Below are 21540 nucleotides of genomic sequence, written 5' to 3'. Positions count from 1 at the left end.
TATTCTAAAAACAAAAATGCCTTTTACTGAATTAAATATGCACTTTTTTGTTATGTTTATTATAATAGGGTATGTAAAACACCACATGACTAAACACGAAAACAGGTCTCATTACATCTGACGGGCGAAGAAATTTGAAAACGAGAAAGCATTATTAACTAACGCTTTTGAGGTTAACAGCTAACATACCTAGTTGTTTTCCTTTCGGCCGTTTTATTCGATTTTTAATATTCAAACGCTATAAAAAGAAGATTTGCTTGGCTATATAAAGACTTTTATATATCAATCTGTATATATGATTGACACTGATTATGTTCAACTTTGTTGTAGTTTTTGTTTCTATGACTATTATAAAAATAGTACACACACACACTGTCCAGTACTCGGTATAACAAGATAGAATTCGATTCTGAATATAGCTTTAATTATCTTATTTTCATTTTAAATATTTTAATGTAGCGTTATGACATCTCATGGCAGTCCTAAACCTTTTGATGCATCTATAAAGGCGTCTTCATACAAAATCAGTTTATGGTCAAGTCGGTTTCATACCTAGCAGTGATTCTGTATTGAAGTCTATACTCCAGTGTTGGCATGAAATCTTCCCAGCACTCTATTTTAAAGTGTATCCAAACCGGAGTCTCTTAGATTGAGATTAAACACTTCCCACCATTAATAAAAAATCATATAACAGTCTAAGTTAAGCAGATCCTGTGCAGGAAAAATCATTTTCTTTCTGTTAATCTCCTGTCTCCCTCTCTGGCTGTCTGTCTTTCTCGCCTGGCCGTGCTCTGGCTGGGTTGCTATGGGAACAGCAGCAGACAGCTTCTCACATCCCCTCCTTCGGATTCCTCCTAGCTCACTCACAATTTATATTCATGCACAGCAGCACAATAAACACACACACACATAAATACACACACAGTAAAACACACTTTAAGCAAACACGACATCGCTTATCATCCACACAGACACACACCCCAGAGACACGCACGGGTCCAAACACACATACCTATAAACACGCTCGTAAATACACAAACACAACACACACTCCAAGTATTGATTCTCTCCTGGGGAGATGTTTGTGTATGGAAGAAACATTAACCCACACCGGCATTGCCATTTTCTGACACACAATAAATAGCATCAGCTCGTTGCCAATGTGCTTGTCATTTGCGTTTTCAGGCGTAATCGCAACTAATGACCTCAGAAACCCGCCGTTCTGTTTTTCTCGATTCGGCGTTGAGGCGCGTGATTATTAGCAATAATGAAACACACCTGACTGCAAAAGAGGCACCAGCGACGGCGGTCTCAGGATATTCAAAATGAATTCCCGCCAATACATTTAACACATTAACCAGCTAGCTCATGACATCGGCGAGATGGATGTATACCGCCTTTTGTTTGTCTGTTTTTAAAATTAGGAGTTTTAGAATGGAGTGGGAATGCATGTGTGTGAGAGAGATAAGAGTTTTTCTTGAACTCATTTAGAAGGATAAGCATCGATGAAGAGAGAGAGAGAGAGAGAGAGAGAGAGAGAGAGAGAAAGAAAGAAAAAGGGATCTTTTTTCCTCTGAATGGAGGGAGGGGGATTGATATGCTCAATAATATTGCCATCTCTGTCTAACGCGTGTCTAAAATGCCAATGCGCAATGCAACAAAACTAAAACGCTCTATCGGAAACAACAATGCTGCACACTTGTGACATTGTTTTGGTGCAGATGGAGCCACATTGAGATCCACATATCTATGTGATTGTACAACACAGGTGCTTAACATTTTTCAATTAGAGTTAGACGTCTACAAATAACCAACTTTTAAAAGGATATGAAGATGTCTTTAATAGTTCTTGAGTAACAGGCATCCAAACTTTGGAAAAAGTAAACAAAAAGGGCCTTTTCCACAAGTTAGCATTTAATGCAACAAGGATTGCTCGAGTCAACAGATTCTACAAGTAGACGGACCAATCTTTGAAAAAGTCTCCATCTTTGTAAAGTCATGTTTATCTTTCTGTAATTTGGCTTCGAATTTTAAATGAAACTTACATTTTGACTCGCCTCTACAATTGAATTACTAAATTATTCATTATATTGAATATTCATCCGTAACATATATTATTTTGGGTTTGTGCATTATTTTAGCCTTTCTTAGTCTCGAAAAATAATTATTTAGCCAAGGATGTCTGACTGAGATCACATGGAGTATGGTTGGGCACAGCTCTAACTAGTTCACTTTAGAAACTTTAAAGTAATTCCATTGATTGAAAAATCTTTTGAAATGTATTTATATTTTTTTGTTAGCTTACAATTTACAAGCTTCTGCGTTCTGTAAGCTACCTCAGCACACTGCTAGCTTATGAGCCTGCTAGCTTACCGTATACAGTACTGTTCCCCATGCAAGTTATGTTTACATTTACAGAATTTTTTTAACTGCGTGATATAACCTCCCGCATTTTAACCCATGCTAATGCGACCGCTAATGTCTGTTGGTCCGTTGATTTTTTTTATTGTTGATAAATGTTTATATGCTCTCCTACTTGTAAGTCGCTTTGGATAAAAGTGTCTGCAAAATGATTAAATGTAAATGTACATAAATGTAATGTGTATTCCAGTTTGTCGCATAGCTCGATCTTAGCATGGATGGGGGTTATTCCTTCTCACACTGTCCTTCCTACTTTCTTCGTCACGTTCTTTCCCTTCCTCCATTAGTATGTTGATATTGTTCTAAGAATACTTAGCCATTGAACGGCTGTAATGGACAGCCAATCCTTGACTCTGTGATTGAGAGAGAGAGAGAGAGAGAGAGAGACGGATTTGAGGTAAATGAGGCTGATTCGTTGCTGAAGGTTGAGCAGTATATTATTCCGTCTGTGTGTTTCAGCCTGTTACATCATGCAGGTTTTCTACCTGCACAAAAGCACCAGCATATGCCATATTGTGCACACACCATTAAGTAACTAACAACAGGATTTGTAAATACAAAAATCAGCAGTTGGATTTGATGGACAGCCAAGTATGCGTTACTTTCTCAAAATGTCTCAGTCTTATTTGCATTCCTTTTCAGTGTTTGTAAAGATCTTATTGTTTTCCTGTATTTCCTTTTTTAGAATTAGATTCCGGCCCATTGCAGAAAATGGACTTCTAGTCTACACGCTATATGAAGATACAATATAATCTTCATTATAAAGGGATAGTTTTAGTTCATGTTGTTTAAAACGTTATACGACGTCACTTGAAACACACAAGCAGATATTATTAAAAATGACTCAGAGGTTTTGTGTCCATACAATGGAATTGATTGAGGGCCAATGTTGTTTGGTTGCCAACATTCTTAAAAATATCTTCTTTTGTGTCACACATGCTTGGAATGACATGAGGATGTGTATGTGTAAATGATGAAAGACTTTCCCTTAAAACTCAAAGCATGCAAACATGTGTGTTTGTACTATATACATACGCACAGACTCTCATTCTATCACAAATTCTTTCCCTTGTTTTCACGCAGTTTGTTTGAATAAACAAACTACCAAACAAACACAGAAGTCAACCCCCTCCCCTTTTCGTTTATCTTCTCCTCTCCTCGTTTTTGTGTCTGCAACATGGAGCCCATCTGGGATGGGCAGCCATGGTTGTCATGGTGATGCTTTCCGCCAGGGCATCCGATTGGCCGATGGGCACGAAGCAGTCTGGTTTGGACACAGCCGTTGGAATCCTCGGGGAGCACGGTGGGGACGGCATCTCATGCAATGCAAATATGATACCTTTGAACTGACTGGGTGTTATTATATCGACTCGTTTAAAATATGAAAATGGCGAGTTTTGTGGGCAGCGTAAACATCGCAGCAACACACAAACACACAGAACTCAAGTCATATTGGGTGTAAATGAGGTATACTTTAGCCTATTTGAGAGACTTTCAAGATTCATGCAAGCTTTTAGAAAATACGTGTTTAATTTTAAGCCTAAACAAAACGTGTTTTCCATGTAATGTAAAAAATACTTTAAGCCTTGTGCCTCACAAGGTTAATAGAAAAATGTTGCAAAAACCACATAATACATTTACATGCATTACAGAACAAAGACAAAAGGGATTTACTTAAAGTGATAGTATACCCAAAAATTAAAATTCTGTAATTTATCTGCTCTCTTGTTATTTCAAACCTGTATGACTTTCTTTCTTCTGCAGGCCATAAAAGAAGATATTTTGAAGAATGTTAATAACCTAAAGACGGCAGTACCCATTGACTTGCATTGGTTTTGTGTCCACTCAATAGAAGTGAATGGGTACCGCTGTTTTTGGGTTACTAACATTCTTCAAAATATCTATTTTGTGTTCTGCAGAAGAAAGAAAGTCTTACAGGTTTAAAATGAAAAGAGCGGCTACATTTACGACTTTACGATTTACGAATAGCGACTCTTACATTTACATTTATGCATTTGGCAGACACTTTTTTTCCAAAGCGACTTGCATTATCCTATACATTTTACATAGGTATGTGCAATCCACTGGGATCAAACCCACAACTTGCAACGCTCTTACCACTGAGCTTCAGGAAAGCATTTGACCATATTTGGAACATCAGATTCCAAAGCAATTGTACTGACACGAACGACCACCTTGCTTGCGTTTATATTTGGGAAGTCTTAGTCAAATCATCATACAAAGAAATGATGTAGATTTGTGGGGGTGTGGTTACACGAGGCGTTTCAGGGCGGACTGGGTGAACATTCGCTTTTAGAAAGAATGCATCTTTTGTTCCGGCAATTATACATGTCTAATGCATGCATTGGCAATTTATAACACACCAAAGACACAGAAAAACACATATGACCACATATTCAAGCCATATGACCACTTAAACCCTTGTGAGACACAAGGCGTCAAACATTTTGATCAGACTCCGAAACTAATGTCATGAAGAGCTGTTTCACATAAAAATGTCATTTTACCTCATGATTTACATTTTGTATGAGAAACATGGGTGGACGAGTAAATAATAGCACAATTTGTAAGTGCACCTTTGAGTATTTCACACAGCTCAGTGAAGACCTTTGTACACCGACTCAAGCAGATTGGCTGGCTTTTAATCTGGTGGGGCCGATTATGGGCCGTGGTTTATTGGCCAGATTAGCACGATCAGCACACGCCTGCTGTTTTTCATTATCCAGACAGCACAAATCAATACTTAACAAGAAGATCCGTCTCTATTAATGATGTTTGCATGATTAATCGCTGAGTGTGATTCTACTCATTACTGTATAACAGGGAAGAAATACCCGTCACACAGCTTGATTGGGCATCGCTCAGGTTTAAGGGATAGTTCACCTAAATATTAATATTCTGTCAACATTGATTCATGTAATTTCAAACCGGTTTGAATTTCTTTCTTTTTCAAAAACACAAAAGAAGTTACCAAACAACTGGGCACCATTTAACATTGTATGGACACATTTTTCTAAATATCCTCTTGTTTTAAACAACACGTGGGTGAATGAATTATAATGTAGTTAATTTCAGATGCTAGCCTTAAATCACTTGGGCACACACAGCCATACGTCTGTCATTGAACTTGTCCGACTTGAAGATATTGAAGAATAATGATGAAGAATGTTGAAATGAACAACTCCAATATTTCTAAGAGGAGACGTCGCTCTGGGAGAGCTATTGTCTCTGTTAGCATAGAGGGAGACGGCAAGCAAAACTACAGCCTGCGGAGTTTAACAACTTCTGACGAAAAATTATTTACTTTTCCATCTTCGTGTGAGAGCGAGAAAGCCGGAAAGAGAGGGAGAAGGGAATAAACCGGCATCGTCCTTTGATGTCGAGTGCTGATTCTCCAATACAGAAGGAGACAACTGAGAGCTTTTTAGCTACTGTGGAAGCAGTATTGATTGTTCTGCCATATTGCACTGAGCTGCTCTCAAAAATGCTTTGTCTTCCTTTATTTATCCAAGCCAAGGTGTGTGTGTGTTTTTTCGTGCATGCGTGCGCGCGTGCGTGGGTGTGAGGTGCAGGTGGGAGGAGGACAAAAAAAGAGTGTGTGTGGTGGGTGAAGACAGACAGTGTGCGTATGTGCATGTGTACTAGCATGGATGCGTGCAAACATGCATGTTAGGACAGAGACTTTTCAGAGAAGTACGTGTGTGGCGAGGAATACGAGACAAGTGTCAGGCAGGAACAAACCAGGCGTGATAGCTTGTTTAAACCCTAAATATGATTATCAACGGCACGGAGAGATTGGTCCCTTCAGATGGTCTATGACATGCATTTGGAATGTCTGTAAATATCTTTAAAACAATGTCTTGTTTATTAAAGCTACAACCCATAACGTTTGCTTCGTATCACCCTCTCTGTTGAAAACATAAGATTGCAGGTTACTTTATGTAATTTTCTTTGTCGGTTGAAGTCAGTCAGACGGTTTGTTTCATTCTTTGACATTTACATTTACATTTAGGCATTTTGGCAGACGCTTTTATCCAAAGCGACTTACATTGCTTTATCCTATACATTTTACATAGATATTTGCAATCCCCTGAGATCGAACCCACAACCTTGCGTTGTTAACGCAATGCTCTTACCACTGAGCTACAGGAAAGCTACCAAAGCTTCCTCTCAACTGTTTCTCAGTTGAGAAACTGAGAAACATATTTCTCCCAAATTTCAAATAAATGCATGTTTCTGCATTTATTTTCAGAAAATGAAAAAGTGGAGAAACAGGTCAAAATAACAGAAAGGATGCTCTGTATTTTTTGAGACCTCAAAAACTGCAAAGAAAATACGTTTTTAGTCACCTTTAAGCAATATAACAGGTATATTTCTACATATATTCAGGAAGCTTGAAAAAAAGTTTTTTATGTGATGACCTCAAATTTGTCTTGGTACACTTCCAGTCTTTCACATTGCTGACTTTATTTCACTCAAGAGGTTTAAGTTTGTTGAAATTCAACATACACTGGACTGGAATGACCACAATACATCTAGAAAAGCTGATTAAATTAATATTTTCAATGGTGTTATGGCTATATAATTAGCCTCTTAAACACAAACACACAGACATATATAAACATATAATAAAACGACATTAACACTAGTTCAATCTGCAGGACCAATGTTCTTCTTTCTGCCAAAATCAACACACACTTCACTAAGGTATAATGTACTGTCAGCCATTCATAATGTACAGTCAGCTTTACCTCACGGCTCTGATCCCCCTGCCAGAGTTTATTTTGCAATAATGACCGGCTGACTGTTCATTATCTTGCCTTTTACACAGCTACTTAGAGAATAAGTAAATAAATGCACACATCGATTCAAGTTGAAATATGTAGTATGTGAGAGGAAAATAGAAGTTGTGTACTTATATGACATAAAACAAGTATTAAAGGTTACCATGGACATTTTCGTTATAAATAAACTTTGTTATTCAGAAACATATTACTGAAAGAATGCAGAATAATTGACCAATCAAAATGGAGTATTTATCTGCCACTGCGAGTCTCCTAAGTCTTTCACATTCACACAAAATTGCACAATTTCTTCTCAACATTTGCACAAATTGTGTTGTGTACTGTTCAAACTGTATATTTTATCCTCAACCCCTAAACCTAAAGATCATAGAACTTTTTTACATTTTTAAATTTTCATAAATTATCGTTCCATACAATTTATAAGCTTTTGTGCCCGTGGGGACCGCAATTTTGGGCCCCATAGTGACACCAGTACCCATGAGTTGGTGTGCATTTAGGTCCCCACTAACATATCAAAACCAAGTCCACACACACAGGCATATTAGTGAAATAATCTCCATCTGATAAAACTAAGATAGCCTTATGGTGCTAGCTGAGTCCTGTAGTGAAATGCCATTCAATGACCTTTAGTGTGTCTCTATCTGTCTCTCTCTTTTTCTGTCGCTAAAGCCCCATAGCTGTTTGTCTTTAGAGGACCGTCAGGGTTATGATTCTTTATATCCAATTATACGTGTGCACATCCTATGAGTTCTCTGCTGCCCTGTTGTTCTGTTCCAACATCTAGTGAGATGCCTACAGAGCCGTTATTTTAAGACACCATAGACACACTCCTGACATGAAAGCTGTATCAAAAGTAAGCCAAGTTTATCATTTTGCCTCATATGACCTCTAATGCTAGCCCAATTTAAGGCAGGACCAGATGTATCTTTTTCACAGAGAAGGCAATCCCATAATGCTTTGCAACATGATAAGCAATCAAATAATTGCAAAATGGCAGATAAATGTCAATTATCAATGTAAGTTTACATTTATGATATGTGGGATTACAACCTACATCAGTGGGAGGCAGCGAGGTGGAGGACTAGGTTGTAGAACAGAGCCGGTCTGTGATTGTGTGTCACAGTTGTATGTTTTCGGTGTTGTCTCTGAGGTGCGGTCACCAGTACAGCCGCACAGATGCCGGTGTGACGTTCTAGACTGAGCATAAGCACTTCTGCCATGCATCACGGCACACATGCACACACCATAGTGCTCTTTTAGTGTAAACCTGCGAGTATTCACGCTTAACAGCTGCTAATGAATTGGCAAGGTGCATTTGTAAATCACAAACAGAATGACGTTTTTATCAGTGGTTGATGTAAACTGTTCATATACACACGTGTATCGAAAAATAGTGATTGGTGTAATATAGAAACACACAACTGGCCAAAAGGGTACAGCTGATCGGTTTTCTGAAAAAGACCCTGTGAATGGCATTTCTAAAGACCTGGTCTTCACACTGCCCGAGTATAAAAGCCAAGCCGGTCTGCCTCGCACAAACACACAAATACACACACACATGCACAGCAGATAATACCACTGTTGCCATGGGAGACAAGTCTTATAGGTATTTGTCTGCAAACGCTATATTGAGAAGTGTTGCAGAAATCCATTCTCTTTGACTGTCCGTCTGAATATCCGTCAAGATGAAGGCCAGACGTGGATGGGGTTTTGCTCTGGATGTACAGGCTTGTATTAGGGCAAATCAGATCCTTGATCAGAATGTCTTCCTTATGATGTCACAATGCATGCCGTTTCTGATAAATGTAAATACTTTCATCATTTAATCGGCCTCATGTTATTCTAAACTTGTATGACTTTCTTTCTTCTGCAGAACACAAAAGAAGATATTTTGAAGAACACCGGTAGCCAAAGAACATTGGCCCCCATTGACTTCTATTAAATGTACAGAAAACCACCGAGGGGTTTCTCAATATATCTTCTTTTGAGTTCCAGACTAAAAAGTCATATTTCGACATTTCGTGACAGAATTTCTATTTTTGGGTGAACTGTCCCTGTGGATCTGATCATTAATGAAAAGTGCCAGTTGAACACAGGTGTGAAAAAGCTTTCAAAATTGTCCACTTTCAACCCCATCCAAATGTGGTCTTATCATATTCTCCTAAAAAGGTCACCTGAGGTTGTTATCACGTGAAGGTTGGAATATGATGACGTCAATTTTGGGTGTACTGTCCCTTTAAATATCCATCCAGAAGATTTGCTGCTGCTTATTTACAGTATTTGGTTGCATAGCTCCCTGATCAGAAGTGTGTTTACAGCACCGGAGTGTTAAAATCAAGGGGGTTGGGTTGCAATCATGACAGACACGCACACGCGGTGCCTCTCATTCACAGTAGAAGTGCCATTAGCATCTTTCCTGAAGCTTCCCTGGGCCAATAAACGGCAGCAGTCAAGCAAGACCGCTCAGAATACATCACTCTCTCGCATTCTCTCTCTCCTCCCCATCCTCCTTTTTTTCTTCCCCTCTGTCTGTAAATGTGAGCAGCGTCGTGCCCCCCGATGAGTCACCTCTGTCATAAGAGGACCGCAAAGAGAGAGAGAGAGACAAACATAGAGAGACAGACAGCATCTCTTTCTCTTCACCCCATACTCAACCTTCACCACACACGCAAATGTAACAGAAATCACCAGACTTAAAGAGACAGTTCACCAAAAAAAAAATCTTGTTTCATTGGAGATGTGTGAGACTTTTCCCGTGCATCACATAGGGTTACAAAAGATCTTTCTTAAGAATATTGTAGCCACTCTTTTTGCGATGAAGGGGAAGCATGTTTACCGATAATCTTTTCCTATCCAATGGGTTTTGACCGGATCATTTTTTTCAGTCCCTTTTTGTAAATACATATGGTAAGAATTAATTGGGATATTCATAAAAATTCACTTTGAATAAAAAGCCTGAATATTGTGAGGTTGGTTAAATAATGACAGAATGTTTACTTTTAGTTTAGGGTGGACTATTCCTTCAAATATAAGATTTTTTTTTAATATTTTATTTACTTTTTTATATTTATGTTCTTTCATTTCACCCTTATCCGGTCTCTCTCACTTTCTCTCAGAATCAAATTTCTAAGATGCAAAGCGTATCGAATGTGCAGCATTTCTTTGTGCGCTGTGGAGTAGTGATGCTGTCTGAAATACCACAGGAAGTGCTATCCTCCCCCAGCAGAGCGGCAAAATTATGGAAATAGATAAATAAATAATAATACAGCAGGCAGTATCGCTTCCATGCTGCTGTGACTAATCAGAGACTGTGTGTGTGTTTGTGTGTATTTGTGTTGCTTCTGCAAAACACACACACAGTGCTGCGGCAACATCGTCGAAATAACTTTCTGTGCAATTAATAACATATTAGGCTAAACAATTCAGTGGCTTTAAAATCCCCAAAATCTTATCCAGAAATATAAAATAGTGTATACAAATCTAGAAATATTAGGTAGTGATGGAATCAAACGACATATCAAAGCGTCTTTTCGACCCAGCATTTGGGTCGAAAGGGACCCGGTTTATTAAATGCTGCCTTTTCGAGATCTCAGAAATTCGTTAATTCCCACTTTAACCCGGAAGTAACGTATGGATTTAGTAAATTTTGAAAGTATTTAGTAACATTGTGTTCGTCAGTTTTTGATCCAACATTTTTAGAGTCTAAATTTGACAATTGTTTCCTATCCAGCCACTAAAATCTACAGGACAGAACAGTTTTTTGACATTTTTCTTTTGTTGTTTTGATTGGTAAAATCAATAGCAGATCAATGAAACATGTTGGGATGTTGGGACTCAAATTGGGAGTTGGGACTCAACCTCATTCAGTTCTGAATCTGAATTTAATGTGAAACAAACTATATACAAACAGATCCAATTTTAATGCAAGACTATGCATACGTAGTACATCTTTTATGGCAGTTATCTAGAAAAATCTTAACCCTAGAAACAGTTAGAGGAGGAAGGCGTGTGGAAATGGAGACCACCTCTCGTGGTTTTCTGATCGCTCTCTTCAGCCGGAGGGATTCTTTCCTAGGGACATGCTGAAATTGGATTTCTGTCACCACTGGAGAACCACGGTGGCTGAACACAGCAAGTAAAAATGGTGTTTTGGGTAAGGCGACCGAGAGCAAATCAAATTCATAAGAACTTTTTTCCTCTCTTTTCCTCTTTGACAGAAACTAGTTGCAATGTTAGATGTTCATTTATTTGATTACTTTACTCTGATTGGTCAATTGCAGCGTTCTGTGGTCAAACACATTTAAAGTTGTCCCTGCAAACCAGCTAGTTTAAAGGAGTAGTTCACCTTCAAAATGACAATTCTGTCATTGTTTATTCACCCTCTTGTCATTTCAAACCTGTACGACTTTCTTTCTTCCTAAGAATGCAAAAGCAGATATTTTAAAGAACGTTGTTAACAGCCCCCCATTCACGTGTATTTGTTACAATAGAAGTGATGGGGGGCTGTGCTGTTGTGTTACCAACATTTTTCGAAATATCTTCTTTTGTTTTCTGCATAAGAAAGAAAGCCATACAGTTTTGAAATGAAAGAGAATGATGACATAATTTAACTGTTTAATAAGTTCGATTTTGAACATTTAGCTGATCTGAATATTAAGCGATAAAACTCAGATTCAACTAATTTGAATATAATGAAAGACAAGAACACAAATCCATGGGAAGAGGGGAGAAAGCAGATCTAAAACAAGATCGCACAAATTCATACAAATTCAAATAGATATGAAACGGCTTCTACCAAAAAAGCTTTGATTGTTCTACTGGTAGTTTTTCACTCATAGCTTCTGTTCAGGGAAACTCAATAAATCCCTGAATCATAAAAAACAGGAACAGAACTTCAGTGAACTGAAAACACTCTTTTTGAGCAGATCGTTCCTCTGTATGCTGTTTCGCTAATACAGTGCAATACTGTTTCATTTGGTCTATTGAAAGAATTATTACAACGCTTACAGATGCTGCTATTTGAGTAGTAAGGCAATATTGAGACACCTTACAGCTCCTTTTTCTCACAGACCTAATAGATGTTTAGTTATCGGTATAATGCCTTTTCTACTTACCAACTTATTATGCCCAGACTCTGCCGAACTAACAAAGACAAGACCGTCTGACTAATGTGTAATGTGACCAACCATGTTGTTGTTAAATTCTTAAAGGGTAGTGAAATCTATAATACTGCTGTACTACAATAGCAAAAAACAATGGTAAATAACTGCCCAGAAAGACAATACTTCCTTTAAAAAAGGCTCAAATATTGGGCTAAAGATACAAGGCTTCATCAGTCACGTCAACTCTCAAAGTTTTCAAACTTAAAACTGGAGTGTTTCAACACAAGTCCAAACCTTAACTGCAGACGGACTCTTGTTCTGTTACAAAAACACAAATGTTCTGTTTGTGGGGACCCTTTTATCTTTCAAGTCTCTCTCTCCTTCCATCTCTAATGCATTATGCTGGCGAGTGTTTGATACTGCTAAAGCAATCTGTTGATTGTAATCAAGTATCTGTTGAGAAGATGAGTCACTCTCAGATGGTAAGGAGTATGTTAGAGGATAGAAGAAGAAAAAAGAAGAAAATAAGGAAACATAATAGGAGGATGGAGGAGAACACTAAGCTGCAAAACATGTGAACGGTGTGTGTGAATGGAAGCATAGCTTGATGAGGAAACCTGAAGCATAATTTTACATCTGAGTTAGATGGGTGCCAGACTGACCTGTCATAGCATCTATACTAAAGGTGATTTATGTTTTTAGCAAAAACTGAAAAAAATCTGAAGTGAAAAAAACATTTTTATATATATTTAAAAAAAACGTACTTTTCACACATTTCATTTTATTCTTCCACCCAGATATCAGAAAATATTATTTCATGGGTTTTTATATTAAAATTGTAAGCTATACTTGAAACTTGTCATTTTTACATTGAAGTTGTAATTATATTATTATCACTCAAAATCTTAGTTTATGTTTAAACAAACCAAGTGCCTAAACTTACGAAAAAGTAGAAACCAAGGATGATTATGTGCATGATAAGTTATAAACAAGCATTAAAAAAGCGACCTAGAACTAGAACACGTTCGTCTGTAAGACGTTTGCTAAAGATCTGGGTGTAAAAACATCTGCTAAACATCTTAGAAAGAGTCTTGCATCCGTTCTAACGCATAAACATCTTGCAGACGTCTTCTTGATGTCTCGATGATATCTGAAAGCAGACGTCTCCGAGTCGCATTGCAGATGACGAAACTATGTTTTGCAGATGTCTTGCAGATGTAAATGCAGACGTCAAACAGAGGTCTGCCAGATGGAGTGTGCTATCAGGGAAATATCTCTTTGGAGCATTATACTACCAACTAGCAACGCTAAAAAATACACCTTAGCCCTGGCAACCACACACATCAATAACAATAAAAGAATTGTTTTATTTTATTTTACAGAAATTTGGTTTTGGCAGGGGGTTCTCAAATATTAATTTCTATTTAATTCAAGAGATTTTTTCTTGATTAAACAAGATGATTAAACATGGTAATTTATTGATAATGTAAAAAAATCTGTTTTGTTTCTATCTTTTTTTAAGGAAAATAGAGTGTGATTTGGAGGGGAGATGCAGCAGGTTGGGAAGCTGGAGGTGTCGCCACATCACTGTTGATTACACACCGAACACCCAAACGTGCAACCAACGACACCATGGCAACAACACTCTTCTCAGTCCAGGCCGGTGATCAGCTTAGTAGATAAGTGATCTCTCTTTTTTCACGTTTCTCTCTCTCTCTTACACACACACAATCCCAAAACTATTTTCTCTTCCTTCTAGGAAACATTGGGTCCTTGTTTCTCGTTCCGTTTGAAATGAGTCTGTTCAGCTGAATTGGCAGAAGACAGTCGTCTACACACACATACACTAGGGGTCTAAAAGGGTAAACCATCCAAACCGCACTGTTGGTTTTGTTCAACACAGAAATCCGAATGAGCGCCGCAGTCTTTCGCCCGTCTCTCCAAAACAGGTTCCAAAATGGTTGCATGTTTATGCACCAAGACGGGTGCCAAGATGGCTCTCCACCTCCAATTACCTGATGTCATCGGCTCTTGAGGGAGCCCTCAGCCAATCGGTGTAAAGTACTGAGGAGTTTTATCCAAAACCTTTGTATTTGATTGCTTGTGTTTGGATATTCTAGTCTAAATAGAGTGACCGGAGCCAGAATGGCTCCAGGTGGATTGGCAGTGACCTGAGCCAAAATGGCAGCCGGTGCAGCATGTCTGGCATGTAGCGGAGGGCCTCTGGTTTCAATGGGCGAGCGGCAAACAGTCAGGACAAGGCTTGTTTCTCCTGAAACTGGACCTGAATGACTTCTACAGTCTCTGAGACAGATGGCGGAGTTATTAAGGATACGCATGGAGAAAGGGAATTACAGAGATGAGAGGAAAGAAAGAGGGAAGAGGTATGAACAGCTATGAATACACAAAGCATTTTTACTCTGTTTGGATGAAGTGACACTGCAACATACCAGTACAGTATGCAGGATCATTGCATTCTCCACAAACTAGGACATGCAATATTGGAAAGGCGTTCAAAATAAATAGTGAAAAAATTCATTGTGCGTGTTTTCCATGATGACATTACTTGATTTGCATAATTTTAGTCAAAAAGATGCAAAAAATGCGGGCAAGGTGTACAAATAAACAAAGCTATCAGTGGTTACGGTTATTGAATTCCTTTTCACAATGCCTCTCTAACAAGGGTCTAAGTGTGTAGGGGGAGGGGCATTATAAACCTTATTGCCTTATGAATATTAATGAGGTGACATAACTACAACCCAGTAATATGTATGTCCCATACTAGTATAGTAAGTGGGAAGGGAAAAACCTACACATTTGAGAGCTGGCATCTCTTCCATATCACAAAGACACACGTCATATTGGAATCAGCCACAATTTCACACGCAAACAGTGTCTACACATCCTCTTCCGACCATTTCATCTGCCTCCCATCAAGCCACAAGCCGCACGGTTGACTGAGTCGTCAGTGAAAAGCAGTACAGTCCAGAGCTAGAAAATTGATCTCCATATCAATTATAGAACTGCTGGGGTCTTTTTCCTTCCTGGCTGGAGAAGCCTGGAGAAATTGCTTGGCTATAGCCACGGCATATTTTTCACCACTTTAGGCAAAAATCCATGTCGATTACGCAGCCAATCGATGGCCTGCGTCTCTTGCTGTGCGGTGCTGCTAAACGCATCAATGATGAGCCCAGTGTGGGCGGCAGAGACAGTGAGACATGGATGGAAAAAAAGACAGAGAGGGAAAACGGTGAGGGAAAAAGAAATTGAGCGGAAGGGTGAGACAGGAAGGAAAACAAAGGGTGAATGAGAGTGAGACAGGGAGGAAAATAAAAGGTGAGACATACTGGGAGGGGAAATAAGAGTAAAACTATGAGTAAAATAGAGAGAGCGAATGAGAGTGAGACGGAAGGAAAGACAATATGAGTGAGACACAGAGTATTGATACGTAAAGAGAGTGAGACAGGGAATGATGGACAATTCGAGTAAGAAGAGATAAAAGGGGAGCAAGGAAATTAAGTAAGAAAGGCAGGGATGGGATATAAGAATGAGACAGAGAGTGTGATAAAGAGACATAATGAGAGTGAGACAGGAAATAAAGAACAATGAGAGTGAGACAGGAAATATAGGACAATGAGAGTGAGACAGGAAATATAAGACAATGTGAGTGAGACAGGAAATAAAGGACCATGAGAGTGAGACAGGAAATAAAGGACCATGAGAGTAAGACAGGAAATGAAGGACCATGAGAGTGAGACAGGAAATATAGGACAATGAGAGTGAGACAGGAAATAAAGGACAATGGGAGTGAGACAGGAAATAAAAGAGAACGAGAGTGAGACAGGAAATAAAGGACAATGAGAGTGAGACAGGAAATAAAGGACAATGAGAGTGAGACAGGGAAAAAAAGACAATGAGAGTGAGACAGGAAATAAAAGACGATGAGAGTGAGACAGGAAATATATGACAATGGGAGTGAGACAGGAAATAAAAGACAACAAGAGTGAGACAGGAAATAAAGGACAATGAGAGTGAGACATGAAATAAAGGACAATGAGAGTGAGACAGGGGAAAAAAAAGAAAAAGAGAGTGAGACAGGAAATAAAGAACAATGAGAGTGAGACAGGAAATAAAAGACGATGAGAGTGAGAAAGGAAATAAAGGACAATGAGACTGAGACAGGGAGGAGATCAAACAGGACGGAGGAGAGTAAGACAGGCTTTGAGGATCAACAATGGAATAAACTAGAGATACATAATGAAAGTGAGACAGGGAATGAGGGACAATAGGAGTGAAACTGAGGAAATAAAAGATGAAGAATGAAAGTGAGACGGGCAGGGAGGTACAAGGAATGTGAGGAATGAGAAAGACAGAGAGACATACAGAGAGATGCTCTCTTCTCTACATGTCAGTAGTCTAGTCTGAGTGTGTGTGTTTCCTGATGTAATCGGCTGCTGGAGTGTGTGAGCATGTCTTGTGTCAGTATGGAGCGTAGCAGAAGCTGTGATTTACAGGACGCTGGGGGTGGGGGGGGGTTGTGTGTGGCGAGAGAGGCAGAATACTGGTTTGAAGTATGAGGCTTCCAAACCACAGTAAAAGACATCTTCATTGCCATTTCTCATACTGAGCTCAGAAACAAATACCAGAACACTCTTTAATCCCCCATAATGCATTTCTACGACATCTTTAGCCAATGCATCATACCTCCAGTTTAGGTTAAGTTATCAAGAGTATTGTAGAGTGCATTATTATGGTACTGCACAAGCAAACTGTTTATGTTTTATGTAACACCAAGTGTCTTTGTCAGTCACAAAATGTAAAAGCAAATCATGAACGGCGCAGCTAGCCATCCCTCTGCTCTTGAATTATTGACGCCAGAATTCCCATACGATGTTCCGACCAGGTTTGCCACACTTTACATCAGCGAGCCGTCCGTCAGCGCTCGAGCCGAAGCAGACGTTTGGCATTCACCTAGCGCCTGTCATGCTTATCTGGCTAGCCTCCTCCTAATGTCTGTCACGCCAAGGTAGCCGCCTTCTCTTTTTCTGTGCGCTCTTCTCCTCCATGACATGAATACAAATGTGCTTTAAAAAAACCCAAGGCATCATTTCTCCCCCACCCCCACCGTCCCCGCATCTTTGTGTGATAGGCACCTCTAAATGAATTTGCAATCATCTCGCCGGCTAGGCGCACGGGGCTGGCGCACACATTTCCACCTATTCAAAAAGATATTAGTGCGGAGAAGACGTCGCATGGCGAGAGCATTCAAAAGAGGGATGCTTTGAAGAAGGATTTCTGAATCCGTCTTTTGCTCTCTTTCTCCTCTATGGCTCAAAAAATCACCAAAACGCCTCTCGTCTCTGATGAAATAATGAAACAATTATGACCGCAGTCTCGTATCTCAGAATAAACTAAACTGTCATCTAACTAAATGTGTTTTATGTTTGCTGTGAGTTTTAGCCGTACCCTTAACACAGCCGTAATTTATGCATTGGATATTTGACAACTGTGAAAAATAAATCCATTTATTTCCTTTGCTGCCTCTCTCTGGAGGCACATCCCTCCAACCCACCGATCAAATCCACACCCCTCCTCCATTTCTTCTTCTCCTCCTTCAACAGCCCATCTCCAAGCCCTCTCGTTCTCTCCATTTTTCAGTCCAAGCCCTTCCAATCTGCATCCCCTTGTCTCTTTTTCATCGGCACTCTCTTGGTATTTATTGGTAATGTGTGTATATGGATGTTGGCACTTTGAAGGACTCAGCAGTGGAGTCCAGGGGACACACATGAGAGATATCAATGGATTTGTACTGTGTGTGTGTGAGTAGGTGGGTGGGCAACTGGCAATAACCATGGAAATCAATATCTTGTTAATACAACTCATATGAAAACATTGTAAATTATTCAGCACCCATTTAAGATTTTCCTTTAAAGGGACAGTTCATTTAAAAATAAAATGTTGTCATCTTTAACTAACCCTCGAGTTATAACAAATCTTTCTTTATTCTGTTGAACGCAGGGAAAGATATTTGGAAGAATGCTTGTAACCAAACAGTTCTTGGTCACCGTTGACCACCATAGTAGGAAAAATTACAATGATAGTAAAAAGTGCTCCAGAACGGTTAGCTGTCATGCATTCTTCAAAATATCTTCTTTTGTGTTCAACAGAACATAGAAATTATGAAGTAAATTTTCCTACTATGGTAGTCAATGGTGGCCGAGAACTGTTTGGTAACAAGCATTCTTAAAAATATCTTTCTCTGTCTAAAAATATCTCGACCTGTTTATGTGAACTAGTTTATTGATATCCTTAATGCTAACATATTCATACTCAAGCCAAAAAAACTATTTTAGAGATATTCAATGGTTAGGAGGCTGTGTTCATCTGGTAAACTCATGGTCACAAACCCGCATAGTTGACCTTATATTTACCTCCTTTACTTGTCATCATAGGCTGAGGTGTGAAGGAGATTTGGCCCTGTGGTCCTCCTGACCTTTCTCAAGAACTTGATCACCAGCCTTTGCCTTACAACCAGGCTTACATAAAGCACAAAACAAACAAACACACAAAAATAAACAACGGTTGCCTTGTGAAATCATGCAAGGGGATGAATTTACTCTCTCTCTTAAACACGGTGGAAATCTTAAATCCACTTGACGTTGGTTTTTTGTTATTAAGCTCATGTGCCACATAACCGCTGTGTTTTTCTATGAAAATGTATTGAACTGTTTTTAATGGGATTTAGTTTATTCAGTGTTTCTTCATTAACGAAACTTTGGTTATTTATGCCATGCATTATGAAGTCCATTGAGGCAGAAAAAAGGATATTGTGCAGTCCTCAACTAAAGCAATAGGCCAGAAGAGGCTTTTCACCACAGTGATTTTAGCATGAGTAAACGATAGGTGGTGTAATTACTTAAAACCCCATTAAGCATGGTAAAATCACTGTAACACACTCTGTAGTTTATTACTTCACTTATGCAGCGCATTAAATATGAAAGACTTCGATAAGTTCGATAAATAGTTTAAAGTATTAACCTTAACACATTAATATGCAATGTGCAGAGAGAGATCCATCTTACAGCGGCTTTGACTTGTCATCCAATCAGAATGCAGAGTCAGAAACGTATGTTTTATTTAATGATATTTAAATAATATAAAAATAATATAAAAAAACAGTATTTCCTAGAAAGCATGTTTTGTACTAGATTTGCTTTTAATGCCCCCTCAGTTTAGATTAAACCACCAAAATATTAGGTTCTAGTTATTATATTATTCTTGTTGTTAATAATAATAATAATGATAATAATAATATATGTATTATTAGTATTATTTATTTGTTGATCCTCTCTTGTAGTAATATTTTGTTGTCATTTTCCTGACCTATGTCACTGTAAACTTTGAAAATGTATTGTGAGTCATTTTTTGGCCAAGTCTCCTTCAATTCCTCTCAAAGCTTCAAACACACCAATGCAACATGCATACACAATAAGTAATGTATCTTTAAAACTATTTTTTTTAATAAAGAGCAAAGATCACAATTGTCTAAAGTTTGACATCACTTTTGGCCAATTCTGTATGCGTATGAAACATCCTTTCTGTCATCCACTACAGACACCAGATCCTTGAAAAAATACCTTACATTTTTCTTAGAATAATCTATGTACTGTATATATATATACAGCCTATAGAACACAAGCAGCATCACTGAAAAGTAATACTCATAACTCTCTTTCAGCTTGTCATGATCCATTAGGACTCAAAGCTCACCGAACAATAGCTCTCCTTGTTTAAAATTGCTTCTGCCCATCTTCCCAAATTTTGTCTCGATGTCAGCTAGTGACCGGTTTGTATACACTGAAAAGAGACAGAGAGATTGCCTGTGTGTCACGGCGGAGATGATTGGATAACCTTTGGTGTGAGAAAGGCGGACAGAAAGAGAAAATCACTGCAGGTTTTTGGAACAGCTGGTAGTGTAAAAGCGCTCTGCTACCGCCGTGGTGGGCACAGACTGAGAAACCCCCCAGGCTGAATAGAACCGCCCCCCAAAAACACACACACGCAGCGCTCAAATCATCGCACAGTCGCTGCCGAGAGTGACATTTTTGACAAATGGCGAGGAGAAAAGCTCTTGTTGCTTCGCTTTGTGCATGCACGAGAATCAGGAGAGGAAAGGACGTGGGAGAAGATATGAGATCAATTGTACTATCATTGAGAGCGAGTCATTTCCACGCTATCCAATGACACATTCCACACCATCGACTCCCCTCTCACCCCCTGCCCGCACCATCTCTCTCACAAATACGGTTTCAAGGACTAAGTATAACGGACACACAGCTGGTCCTCGGCAGCACCGCTTTTATCCAACCCTCACGTCCACACCGGCCAGAAATAACCCCAAGAATAATTCACATCACAACTTCATCCTCAACTCTCCGTTACCCTGGTTTTCACCGCCCCCCCCCCCCTCAAACAAAAGAGAAGGTGATAGTAACACAGTTAGGTAAAGAAAACAGAGAAACGTGGTGCTGAAGAGAAAGACGGCGTATACTCACCCCCCCCTCCCTTTTCTTCTCACTCACTCTAGAAGCTCTCGCGTCCGAGCGTCTCCTTTTCCTCACGCTTCTCTCACGTGCACAAAAACACGTTGAAGATCATCTGGGTTTTCATCATTTGTTTCCTCTCTTATTTCTCTCCAGGCTTTTGTACCCTCCCTTTTGTCCGCGCCGGGGCCGAAAAGTGCACACACATCCACACAAAGGGCTGCTCGTCCCCGCAGTAACCGGTCCCCTTCAGCATCTAGACACCAGGACAACATCAAAGCAACTTGGGGGGAACACTTCAGGGGCCCATTGTCTCCGGTCTGAACGCTTTTTCTCGCCACCGTCCCCCCCTCCGGTTTGGGGGCACTTGGTACGGTCCGGGCATTCAAGCCGAGCAGCTTTCACACATGCAGGGGAAGCTTGTCTCAAGCAATTGCTGACAAGCTACAAACAAGGCAGCCATCCCCCTTCCTCGTGTGTTAACATCTCTTTTTTTCCCTCCCGGTGCGTGTTTTAAACCCTCTCAGGCCAGTTGATGAACTTTATTTAAGAGCTCAAGCCCCTGAAGTGTTGGGCTTGCCGAGCTACTTGTTATTCAAAGTAATGCCTCGCATCAAATATCAAGGCAGGAAAAATGTTGTGTTAATA

At 39.4% G+C, this 21540-nt stretch overlaps 1 protein-coding gene and 1 long non-coding RNA gene across 4 annotated transcripts in view; one reads left to right on the top strand and one right to left on the bottom strand.

Annotated features, from left to right (window-relative positions):
- Positions 1-21058, bottom strand: part of bcl9 (BCL9 transcription coactivator) — an 82366-nt gene extending 61308 nt beyond the window's left edge. Inside the window, exon 1 of the mRNA XM_056772334.1 lies at positions 20905-21058. The gene's annotated coding sequence lies outside the window, so the exon portion shown is untranslated. The remainder of the gene's footprint in view (positions 1-20904) is intronic.
- Positions 1-21540, top strand: part of LOC130439802 (uncharacterized) — a 49851-nt gene that overhangs the window by 22851 nt on the left and 5460 nt on the right. The window contains exons 3-5 of one of the 3 annotated variants that reach the window (XR_008909496.1): positions 13872-14211; positions 14299-14733; positions 21049-21185. This is a non-coding gene — a long non-coding RNA (uncharacterized LOC130439802). Of the gene's footprint in view, positions 1-13871; positions 14734-21048; positions 21186-21540 lie in introns of those variants that run through there. The other 2 variants (XR_008909494.1, XR_008909495.1) reach the window with 2 other exon arrangements.

This window comes from Triplophysa dalaica, chromosome 2 (assembly GCF_015846415.1).
Source record: "Triplophysa dalaica isolate WHDGS20190420 chromosome 2, ASM1584641v1, whole genome shotgun sequence".
In the NCBI taxonomy this organism is placed as follows: domain Eukaryota; kingdom Metazoa; phylum Chordata; class Actinopteri; order Cypriniformes; family Nemacheilidae; genus Triplophysa; species Triplophysa dalaica.
This window is presented reverse-complemented; position numbering and strand designations above follow the sequence as displayed.